Source organism: Pristiophorus japonicus, chromosome 23 (assembly GCF_044704955.1).
Source record: "Pristiophorus japonicus isolate sPriJap1 chromosome 23, sPriJap1.hap1, whole genome shotgun sequence".
Taxonomy (NCBI): domain Eukaryota; kingdom Metazoa; phylum Chordata; class Chondrichthyes; family Pristiophoridae; genus Pristiophorus; species Pristiophorus japonicus.
Genome location: NC_091999.1, coordinates 31,999,022 through 32,011,529, shown reverse-complemented (window position 1 = coordinate 32,011,529; position 12,508 = coordinate 31,999,022). Strand labels below are relative to the sequence as shown.

The window sequence follows — 12,508 nt, the reverse complement described above, 5'->3', positions numbered from 1 at the left end:
ATTCTTAGCATTTTTCATTCCATTTCACAATTTAACCGGTTCTCTGCCAAACTGATCCTGAGATAGATGGAATAACGTCCCACACCTTTCAACACTGACATTTTTTTTTCATTTTTATTAACCTGCAATATTCGCGATACTTCCGGATAAGAAAATGGAAAAATCAGTCAAAGTTGCGACAGTGATTCAGCCTGTCGATCCCTCGAGATGTCTAAGGCATCTGTGCATGCCCGTTGGTGCGTGTAAATTTTTAGTTATGTGTGTGTGTGTGTGTGTCTCTTTGTCTGTCTATCTCTATATATGTCTCTGTGTATGTGCAACTGTCTGTGCAAATCATCACCATGAATTTGGCATGTCGTGGAACTTATAAAAAAGACTTCGGGAAAATAATACGGTTTGATCTTTTGTATCGGCTTTGATTCAGTGGCAGCATTCTCGACTGAATCTGGAGTTTGTGTGTTCAAGCCGCACTCCTGAGACTTGAGCATATAATGTTGGCAAACACTCTAGTGCACCACTTGAGGAATTTTGCATTGTTGAAGCTTTCACTTTCGGATGAAATGTTAAAGTGAAGCTCCGTCTGCACCCTCGGGTGGATATCAAAGGTCCCAGAGCATTATTCGAAAAAGAATAATAGAGTTGCCCCCGTGTCAATATTACTAAAAATGTTCGTAAATGCTCACTGAAAGCTGATATGTCTGTTTTGTGTATGTGGGGTTGGGGTTGAAGCCCAGTTTCTCGCAGAGACAGAAACCAGGTTCGCACAGAAACAGGATAGCCGAGTGGTTAAGGTGTTGGCCTTAAAATTCAATGGGGTTTTTTCCAGCGTGGGTTCGTACCCCACTCATGTTATATCTTCAATTTAACGCGTATGTCCTCCCATTCTGATCAGTGATGCCGGATTTTCATCCGTTGAATCAGCAATTTTCTGTAACTATGTGACACTCTGAACCGATAATGCAATGAAATTGTGAAATGTATCTGTGTCGCTCGGTCTCTGCCTCTCTCTCTCTCTTCAGATAGGTTTGTATGCTTGATCCTTTGTCTCTCTCATTCTGACTCACTCTGTCTGTCCCTGTTTCTCTGTTTGTCTCTGTTTCTCAATCTGTCTCTTTCTCACGGTGCCCACGCCTGTTCCAATGGGATTCTCTCAGACTCTTTGTCTGACTGGCTCCCTCTTTCCCAACATTTCGGTCTGTCCATGTCTTTGCCTGTCTCTGTTAGTCCAGCCTTTAACCTGATAAGTATTTCCATCATTTTCTGTTTTAGTCTCTATCTCTCTCTCTCTGTCTGTTCCTCTCCTTGTCACTGTCTTTATCATTTTCTTTCTCTCACTCTGACCCTCTCTCTCTTAATAGATCACACATACAGACATCTCTGTATATGTATGCGTTTGAGTCTTTTTCTCACGAAGTCTGCCTCTCCTTCTCAGTCTTACTTTTTCTGACTCTTGTTGTCTCTAACTCGCTGTCTGTCTCTCCCTGCTTGTCGGTTTGTCTCTGTCTCTCAATGTGTCTGTCGACTTCTCATTGTGTCCAGTTCTGTTCACATCTCGATCCCTGCTCTGACAGAGCTGCTACCTGTAAGTTCCTCGTTAGTATAGTTGTGAGTATACCCGCCTGTCACGCGAGAGATCGGGTTTCAATTCACCGACTAGAAGCCAGGTGTTTCAAAATGTAGAATTTTACTACTGTTTCTTGGTAGAGATTCATATTAAAAAGTTCCAGAGCCATATAGAACTGGAAAAATACACGTGGAGGAGATTGCCTCTTCCAGATTTTTAGTAAACGGAGACTTTTACAGGATTCTTTGGCCGTCTGCTGCACAGAGATGAATGACTGAGTTTTTTCTGAGCAACGTTTAAGAAGACAGAGTCGCATTCGAAGTGGCCGAGTGGTTAAGACGATGGATTAAAAATCCATTGGGTTTTCCCTGCGTAGTTTTGAAGCCTGTCCACTACGATTCTCGGCATTTTTTCATTCCATTTCACAGTTTAACCAAAACTTTGCAAAACTGATCCTGAGATAGATGGTATAACGTCCCACATCTTTCAACACTGACATTTTTTTCTCATTTTTATTAATCTGCAATATTTACGATACATACGGATAGGAAAACACAAAAATCAGTCAAAGTTGCGACAATGAGTCAGCCTGTCTATCCCTTTATATGTTGAAGGCATCTGTGTAGGTCCGTTGGTGCGTGTAAATTTTTGGTTATTTTTCTGGGTGTGTCTCTGTGTCTGTCGATCTGTATATATGTCTCTGTGTATGTGCAACTGTCTGTGGAAATCATCACCATGAATTTGGTATGTCCTGGAAATTATAAAAAAGACTTGGGGAAAATAATACGGTTGTGAACTTTTGTATCGGCTTTGGTTCAGTGGCAGCATTCTCGACTGAATCAGGAGTTTGTGTGTTCAAGTCGCACTCCTGAGACTTGAGCATATCATCTTGGCGAACACTCAAGTGCCGCACTTGGGGAATTTTGCAATGTTGAAGCTGTTGACTTTCGGATGAAATGTTAAATTGAAGCTGAGTCTGCACTATCGGGTGTGTGTGAAAGGTCCCAGAGCTTTACTCGAAAAAGAATAGGAGAGTTTCCCCCGTGTCAATATCACTAAAAATGTTCGTAAATGCTCACTGAAAGCCTCCATGTATGTGTGTCTGTGGGGGTGGGGTTGAAGCCCAGTTTCTCACAGAGACAGAATCCATATTCTGACAGGACCAGGATGGCCGATAGGTTAAGGCGTTGGCCTTAAAATTAAATGGGATGTTACCCGCGTGTTCTCGTACCTGACTCCTGATACTTCTTTAATTTAACACGGATTTCCTCCCATTCTCATCAGTGATACCCGATTTTTATCTGTTGAATGTGCAACTTTGTGACACTCTGAGCCGATAATGAAATGAAATTGTGAAATGTATCGGTGTCGCTCGGTCTCTGCCTCTCTCTTTCTTTAGAGAGGTGTGTTTGTGTTTGCGTGTTTTTCACTCCAGTCTGACTCACTCTGTCTGTTCCTGTGTCTCTGTCTCTTTCCCACGGCGTCCAGTTCTGTTCCAATGGGATTCTCTTGGACTCTTTGTAAGACTGACTCTCTCTTTGGCATCATTTCTGTCTGTCCATGTCTTTGCCTGCCTCTGTTAGTTCCTGTCTCTAACCTGCTGAGTATTTCCAGCATTAGTGTTTCTATCTTTGACACTCTCTATCTGTCGCTCTCTCTCTCTTTGTCACTGTCTTTATTGCTCTCTTTCTCTCACTCTTTCCCTCTCTCTTTATAGATCACACACACACATCTCTGTATATGTGTGTGTTTGAGTCTTTTTCTCACTCAGTCTGCCTCTCCTTCTCAGTCTCACATTTTCTGTCTCTCATTGTTTCTATCTCGCTATCAGTCTCTCCCTGTTTGTCGGTTAGTCTCTGTCTCGCAATGTGTCTGTCATCTTCTCATCGTGTCCAGTTCCATTCACAGCTCGCCTCCTGCTCTGATAGAATTCCTGCTCGTTAGTATAGTGGTGAGTATCCCCGCCTGTTCCGCTGGAGACCGTGGTTCTACTTCCCGACGCGGATTCATATTAAAAAGTTCCAGAGCAATATAGAACAGTAAACATACAGGAAGAGGAAGTTGCCTCTTCCAAATTTTTAGCAAACGGAGACTTTTTCCGGATTCTGTGGCCGTTTGCTGCACAGAGATGGATGACTGCGTTTTATCTGAGTAACATTTAATGATGCAGCGAGCTAGTAGTCGTGGCCGAGTGGGTAAGACAATAGACAAAAAATCCATCGGGTTTCTCTGCGCAGTTTTGAATCCTGCCGACTATGTTTCTCAGCATATTTCATTCTGTTTCACAATTTCACCACGTTACTGCAAAACTGATTCTGAGATAGATAGAGCAACGTCCCACATCTTTCGATGCTGCCGCTGTTTTCTTTCTACATTAATTTGCAGTATTCACGATACATACGGATAGAAAAACGCAAAAACCAGCCAAAGTAGCCTCAGTGACCCTGCCTGTCTATCCATCTATTTGTCTAAGGCAACCTGTGTATATCTTGATCTGAGTGTCATGGTACATCAGTCATTGAAAGTTGGCATGTAGTTGCAGCAGGCGGTGAAGAAAACAAATGGCATGTTCGGCTTCATAGCTAGGGGATTTGAGTATGGGAGCAAGAAGATATTACTACAGTTGTACAGGGCCTTGGTGAGGTCACACCTGGAATATTGTGTTCAGTTTTGGTCCCCGAATCTGAGGAAGGACGTCCTTGCTATTGAGGGAGTACAGCGAAGGTTCACCAGCATGATTCCCGGGATGGCAGGATTGACATATGAGGAGAGACTGGCTCAACTGGGCTGGTATCCACTGGAGTTTAGAAGAATGAAAGGGGATCTCACAGAAACATATAAAATTCTGACGAAATTGGAGGCTGGAAGAATGTTCTCATTGCTGGGGAGTTTGAGACCAAGGATTACAATCTAAAAATAAGGGGTAAGCCATTTATGATCGAGATGAGAAGAAACTTCTTCACTGAGAGAGTGGTTTACCTGTGAAATTTTCTACCGCAGAAAGTCGTTGAGGCCAGTTCATTAGATATATTCAAAAGGGAGTTAGATATGGCCCTTATGGCTAAAGAGATGAAGTGGTATGGAGAGAAAGCAGGAAAGGGGTACTGAGGTTGAATGATGAGCCATGATCTTATTGAATGGTGGTGCAGGCTCGAAGGGCCGAATGGCATATTCCTGCAACTAATTTCTATGTTGCTATGGTGATGCATGTAGATTTTTTTTAATTGTGTGTGCGCGAGTCTGTGTATGTCTATCTGTATGTATGTATCTGTGTATGTGCAACTGTCTGTGGAAATCATCACCATGAATTTGGTATGTCCTGGAACTTTTAAAACACTTGGGGAAAATAATACGGTTGTGATCTTTGGTGTCGGTTTTGGTTCAGTGGCTCCATTCTCGACTGAATCAGGAGGTTGTGTGTGTAAGTCCCACTTCTGAGACTTGAACACATCATCTTGGATGACACTCAAATGCAGTATTTGGGGAATTTTGCATTGTTGAAGCTGTTGACCATCGGCTGAAATTTTAAATTGAAGCTCCATTTGCACCCTCGGGTGGATGTGAAAGTTCCCAGAGCCTTCGTCGAAAAAGAATAGGAGAGTTGCGCCCATGTCAATATTACGAAAAATGTTCGTAAATGTTCCCTGAAATCCTCTGTGTCTGTGTGTCGCTGTGGGGGTGCAGCTGAAGCCCAGATTCTCACAGAGGCAGAGTCCAACCATTGACAGGATCAAGACCAGGATGGCCGAGTTGTAAAGGCGTTGCATTTAAGATGTAATGGGTTGTATACTCGCGTGGCTTCAAACCCCACTCCTGGTGATTCCTTAATTAAACAGAGATTTTTCCCATCCTGCCGAGTGATACCCGATTTTCATCTGCTGAATCTCTAATTTTCTGCAACGATGTGACATTCTGAGCCGACAATGAAATGAAATTGTGAAATGTATCTGTCTTGCTCGGTCTCTGACACTCTCTCTCTTTAGAGAGCTGTGAATGTGTTTGAGTCTTTATCTCTCTCAGTCTGCCGCTCTCTGACACACTCTCTCTGTCCCTGTTTCTCTGTTTGTCCCTGTCTCTCAATCTGTCTCTTTCTCACGGTGTCTCGTTCTGTTGCAATGGGATTCTCTCAGACTCTCATTCTGACTGCCTATCTCTGTCCCATTATCTCTGTCTGTCCATGTCTTTGCCTGTCTCTGTTAATCCCTGTCTCTAACCTGATAAATATTTCCATTATGTTCTGTTTTTGTCTCTATGTCTCTCTCTCTATCTGTCTTTCTCTCTATCTGTCGCCCTCTTTGTCTCTCTCTTTGTCCCTGTCCTTTTCTCTGTCATTCCATCACTATTTGCCTCCCTCTCTTTATGGAGCACGCAAATACATCTCTGTGTATGTATGTGTTTGAGTCTTTTTCTCATTCAGTCTGATCCTCCCTTTCAGTCTCAAACTTTCTGTCTCTCTTTGTCTCTATCTCGCTGTCTGTCTGTCCCCGTTTCCCTGTTTGTCTCTGGTTCTCAATGTGTCTGTCACTTTCTCACGGTGTCCAGTTCTTTTCGAATGGGATTCTCTCAATCTCTCTGTCTGACTGTCTCACTCTTTCCCATCATCTCTGTCTGTCTATGTTTCTGCCTATCTGTCTCTCTTTGCCTGTCGCTGGTAGTTCCTGTCTCTAACCTGCTGAGTATTTCCATCATTTTCTGATTATATCTTTGTCTCTCTCTTGACCTGTCGTTCTCTCTCTATCTGTCTCTCTCCTTGTCACTGTCGTTATCACTGTCTTTCTTTCACTCTTTCCCTCTCTCTCTTTATTGATCACACACACACACATCTCTGTATATGTAGGTGTTTGAGTCTTTTTCTCAGAGTCTGCCTGACTTTTCGGTCTCACCCTTTCTGTCTCTCGTTGTCCCTCTATCGCTGTCTATCTCTCCCTGTTTGTCGGCTTGTCTCTGCCTCCCAATGTGTCTGTCGACTTCTGTTCACAGCTCGATTACTGCTCTGACATCGCCCGTACCTTCGTCCGGAGATGCGTGATTTTGCTCCCCTGTTAAGCAATAGAACCGGGTTCAATTCCCCGACGGAAAAGCAGTTTTTTCAAAATGTCTAATTTTACTTCAGTTTCTTGGTATAGATTCACATTAGAAAGTTCCAGAACAATATAGAACAGTAAAAATAAGCCAGAGGCGATTGCCTCTTCCAGATTTTTTGCAAACAGAGACTTTTTCAGGATTCTGTGGCCGTCTGCTGCACAGAGATGTAAGACTGAATTTTTTCTGAGTAACATTTAAAGTGCTGGAGCTGCAGTCGTTGTGGTCGAGTGGTTAATGCGATTGGCTTGAAATCCTTTGGGTTTTCGGCGCTCAGGTTCGAAACCTGCCGACTATGATTCTCAGCAATTTTCATCACAATTTAACCAGGTTTTTGCAAAACTAATCCTGAGATAGGTGGAATAACGTCCTACACCTTTCAACACTGACATCTATTTCTCATTTTTATTAATCTGCAATATTCACGATACATACGGATAGAAAAACGCAAAAATCAGCCAAAGTAGCGAAAGTGACTCAGCCTGTCTATCCCTCGAGATGTCGCAGGCATCTGTGCATGTCCGTTGGTGCATGTATATTTTTGGTTATGTATGTATGTGTGTGTCTCTGTGTCTGTCTATCTGTATATATGTCTCTGTGTATGTGCAACTGTCTTTGGAAATCATCACCATGAATTTGGTATGTCCTGGAACTTTTCAAAAAGACTTGAGGAGAATAATATGGATGTGAACTTTGGTATCAGCTTTGGTTCAGTGGCAGCATCCTCGACTGAAAAACGCAAAAGCCAGACAAAGTAGCGACAGTGACCCTGCCTGTCTGTCCATCTATTTGTCTAAGGCAACCTGTGTATATCTTGATCTGGGTGTCATGGTACATCAGTCATTGATTGCAGGTGCAGCAGGCGGTGAAGAATGCAAATGGCATGTTCGCCTTCATAGCGAGGGGATTTCAGTACAGGAGCAGGGAGGTTTTACTGCAGTTGTACAGGGCCTTGGTGAGGCCACTCCTGGAATATTGTGTTCAGTTTTGGTCTGCGAATCTGAGGAAGGACGTCCTTGCTTTTGAGGGAGTACAGCGAAGGTTCACCAGCATGATTCCCGGGATGGCAGGACTGACATATGAGCAGAGACTGGATCAACTGGGCTGGTATCCACTGGAGCTTAGAAGAATGAGAGGGGATCTCATAGAAACAAATAAAATTCTGACGAAATTTGACAAGTGAGAGGCAGGAAGAATGTTTCCGTTACTGGGGAGTTCGAGAACCAGGGGTCACAGTCTAAAAATAAGGGGTAAGCCATTTAGGACCGAGATGAGGAGAAATGTCTTTACTCAGAGAGTCGTTACCCTGTGGAATTCTCTACCGCAGAAAGTTGTTGAGGCCAGTTATTCAGATATATTCAAGAGGGAGTTAGATATGGCCCTTACGACTCAAGGATTCAAGGGGTATGGAGAGAAAACAGGAAATGGGTACTGAGGTTGAATGATCAGCCATGATCTTAAAGAATGGTGGTGCAGGCTCGAAGGCCGAATGACCTGCTCCTGCAACTAATTTCTAAGTTTCTATGTTGATGCGTGCATATTTTTGGTTATTGTGTGTGTGTGTGTCTGATTATGTCTATCTGTATGTATGTATCTGTGTATGTGCAACTGTCGATGCAAATCATCACCATGAACGTGGTATGTCCTGGAAATTTTTTTAAAACTTGGGGAAAATAATACGGTTGTGATCTTTGGAATCGGCCTTGGTTCATTGGCTTTATTCTCGAATGAATCATGAGGTTGTGTGTGTAAGTCCCACTCCTGAGACTTGAGCAGATAATCTTTGCTGACACTCAAGTGCAGTCCTTGGGGAATTTTGCATTGTTGAAGCTGTTGACCATCGGCTGAAATGTTAAATTGAAGCTCCGTCTGCAACCTCGGCTGGATATGAAATTTCCCAGAGCATTACACGAAAAAGAATAGGAGAGTGGCGCCCGTGTCAATATTACTAAACATTTTCGTAAATGCTCACTGAAACCCGATGTGTATGTGTGTGTGTTGCTGTGGGGGTGGAGCTGAAGCCCACATTCTCACAGAGACAGAATCCAAACGCTACAAAGACCAGGATGGGCGAGTGTTTACGGCATTGGCCATAAAATTCAATGGTTTTTTCCCGTGTGGATTCGAACCCCAATCCTAGAATCTCTTTAATTTAACAGAGATTTTTCCCATCCTGCCCAGTGATACATGATTTTCATCTGTTGAATCTGCAATTTTCTGTAACTCTGTGACACTCTAAGCCGATCATGAAATGAAATTGTGAAATGTAGCTGTGTATCTGAGTCTCTGCCTTTCTCTCTTTAGAGAGCTGTGTATGTGTTTGTGTGCTTGAGCCTTTCTCTCCCTCAGTCTGCCTCTCTCTGACTCACTCTGTCTGTCCCTGGTTCTCTGTTTGTCTCTGTCTCTCAATCTGTCGCTTTCTCACGGTGCCCAGTTCTGTTCCAATGCGATTCTCTCAGACTCTCTGTCTGACTATCTATCTCTTTCCCATACTCCCTGTCCATGTCTTTGCCTGTCTCATTTTGTCCCTGTCTCTAATCTGATGAGTATTTGCATCAGTTTCTGTTTTTGAAACATAAAAACATAGAAAATAACTGCAGGAGTAGGCCATTAGGCCCTTCGAGCCTGCACCGCCATTCAATATTATCATGGCTGATCATTCTTTCAGTTACCCTTTCCTGTTTTCCTCTCCATCCCACTTCATCCACTCAACCGTAAGGACCATATCTAACTCTCTCTTGAATATATCCAATGAACTGGCTTCAACAACTCTCTGTGGCAGGGAGTTCCACAGGTCAACAACTCTCTGAGTGAAGACGTTTCTACTCGTCTCACTGCTAAATGGCCTACCCCTTATCCTAAGACTATGTCCCCTGGTTCTGGCTTCCCCAACATCGAGAACATTCTTCCAGAATCTAACCTGTGCAGTCCCGTCAGAATCTTATATGATTCTATGAGATCCCCTCTCATCATTCTAAACGCCAGTGATTAAAGGCCTAGTTGATCCAATCTCTCCGCATACGACAGTCCTGCCATCCCTGGAATCAGTCTGGTGAACCTTCCCTGCACTCCCTCAACAGCAAGAACGTCCTTCCTCAGACTAGGAGACCAAAACTGAACACAATATTCCAGGTGTGTCCTCACGAAGGCCTTGTACAACTGCAGTAAGATCTCCTGGCTCCTATATTCAAATCCTCTAGCTACGAAGGCCAACATACCATTTGCTTTCTTTACCGCCTGCTGTACCTGCATGCCCACTTTCAGTGACTGATGAACCATAACACCAAGGTCTCACTGCACCTCCCCTTTTTCTAGTTTTCCGCTATTCAGATAATATTCTGCCTTCGTGTTGTTGCCCCCAAAATGGATAACCTCACATTTATCCACATTATACTGCATCTGCCATGTATTTGCCCACTCACCTAATCTGTCCAATTCACCCTGCAGCCTCTTAGCGTCCTCTTCACAGCTCGGACCGCCACCCAGTTTAGTGTCATCCGCAAACTTGGAGATATTACACTCTATTCCTTCAACCAAATCGTTCATGTATATTGTAAAGAGCTGGAGTCCCAGCACTGAGCCCTGCGACACCCCACTAGTCACTTCCTGCCAGTTTGAAAAGGACCCGTTTATCCCGATTCTCTGCATCCTGTCTGCCAACCAGTTCTCTATCCATGTCAGTACATTAATCCCAATACCATGTGCTATGCTTTTGTGCACCAATATCTAGTGCGGGACCTTGTCAAAAGCCTATTGAAAGTCCAAATACACCACATCCACTGGTTCTCCCTTGTCCACTCTACTTATTACATCCTCAAAAAATTCCAGAAGATTCGTCAAGCGTGATTTCACTTTCATAAATCCATGCTGACTCGGTCCGATCCTGTCACTGCTTTCCAAATGGATGCTATTTCATCCTTAATGATTGATTCCAATATTTTCCCCACGACTGATGTCACGCTAACCGGTCTATAATTAGCTGCTTTCTCTCTCCCTCCTTTTTAAAAAATTGCCATCACATTAGCTACCCTCCAGTCCATAGGAACTGATCCAGAGTCGATAGATTGTTGGAAAATGATCAACAATGCATCCACTATTTCTAGGGCCACTTCCTTAAGTACTCTGGGGTGCAGACTATCAGCAGCCGGGGATTTATCGGCTTATAATCCCAACAATTTCTCCAACACAATTTCCCGCCAATAAGGATATCTTTCAGTTCCTCATTCTCACGATACGCACAGTCCCCTCGTACATTCGAAAGGTTTTTTGTATCTTCCTTTGTAAAGGCAGAACCGAATTATTGTCTCTATCTGTCTTTCTCTCTATCTGTCTCCCTCTTTGTCTCTTTCATTGTCCCTGTCTTTGTCTCTGTCATTGCATCATATTTGCCTCCTTCTCTTTATGGAGCACACAAACACATCTCTGTGTATGTATGTGTTTGAGTCGTTTTCTCATTCAGACTGAACCTCCCTCTCAATCTCAAACTTTCTGTCTCTCTTTGCCTCTATCTCGCTGTCTGTCTCTCCCTGTTTCCCTCTTTGTCTGTCTCTCAATGTGTCTGTCTCTTTCTCACGATGTCCAGTTCTGTTCCAGTGGGATTCTCTCAGTCTCTCTGTCTGACTGTCTCTCTCATTCCCATCATCTCTGTCTGTCTATGTCTCGACCTGTCGGTCTCTATTTGCCTGTCTCTGTTAGTTCCTGTCTCTATCCTGCTGAGTATTTCCATCATTTTCTGTTTATATCTCTGTATATCTCTCTATCTGTCGCTCACTCTTCATCTGTCTCTCTCCTTGTTACAGTCTTTATTACTGTCTTTCTCTCACTGTTTCCCTCTCTCTCTTTATATCTGTATGTGTGTGTGTTTGTGTCTTTTTCTCACTCAGTCTGCCTCTCCTTCTCAGTCTCACACTTTCTGTCTCACGTTGTCTCTATCTTGTTGTCTGTCTCTCCCTGTTTGTCGGTTTGTCTCTGTTTCGCAATGTGCCTGTCTACTTCTCATGGTGTCCATTTCTGTTCTCAGCTCGATTCCTGCACTGACAGAATCCACACCCGTCAGCTCCTCATTCGTGTCTTAGTTAATATCCCTCTCTGTCACGCGCGAGGTAGGCGTTCAATTCCCCGACCAGGATGAAGCTTTTTTAAAATGTTGAATATTACTTCTGTATGGCCTGAAACTTTATAAAAAGACTTGGGGAAACTAATACGGATGTGAACTTTGGTATCGTCTTTGGTTCAATGGCAGCATTCTCGACTGAATAAGGAGGTTGTGTGTGTAAGTCCCACTCCTGAGACTTGAGCATATAATCTTGGCTGACACTCAAATGCAGCACTTGAGGGATTTTGCATTGTTGAAGCTGTTGACTTTCGGATAAAATGTTAAATTGAAGCTCCGTCTGCACCCTCGAGTGGATGTGAAAGTTCCCAGAGCATTACTCGAAAAAGAACAGGAGAGTTGCCCCTGTGTCAATATTGCTATAAATATTCGAAAATGCTCATTGAACACCTATGTCTGTGAGAGTGGAGCTTCAGCCCAGATTCTCACAAAGACAAAATCCGAATACTGACAAAACCAGGATGGCCGAGTTGTTAAGGCGTTGGACGGAAAATCCAATGGGTTCACACCTGCATGGGTTCGAACCCCGCTCCTGGTAAATCTTTAAATTCAAAGCGATTTCCTGCCATCCTGCTCTGTTATACCCGAATCTATTCTGTTGATATCTGCATTTGTCGATAACTTTGTAACATTCAAACAAATGGGATTTTGCAATGTATCTATGCCTCTCTCTCTCTGTCTTTAGAGTGCTCTTTATGTGTTTGAGTCTGACTCTCTGTGTCTGAGGAATTAGAAGCTGAATTTATGGA

The 12,508-nt window shown here is 43.4% G+C and overlaps 1 non-coding gene across 1 annotated transcript; it reads left to right on the top strand.

The window, feature by feature from the left end:
* Positions 1-12,214: 12,214 nt before the first annotated feature.
* trnaf-gaa (transfer RNA phenylalanine (anticodon GAA)) lies at positions 12,215-12,297 on the top strand. Its single transcript has one exon. It is a non-coding gene; the product is annotated as a tRNA-Phe (tRNA).
* The last annotated feature ends 211 nt before the right edge of the window (positions 12,298-12,508 follow it).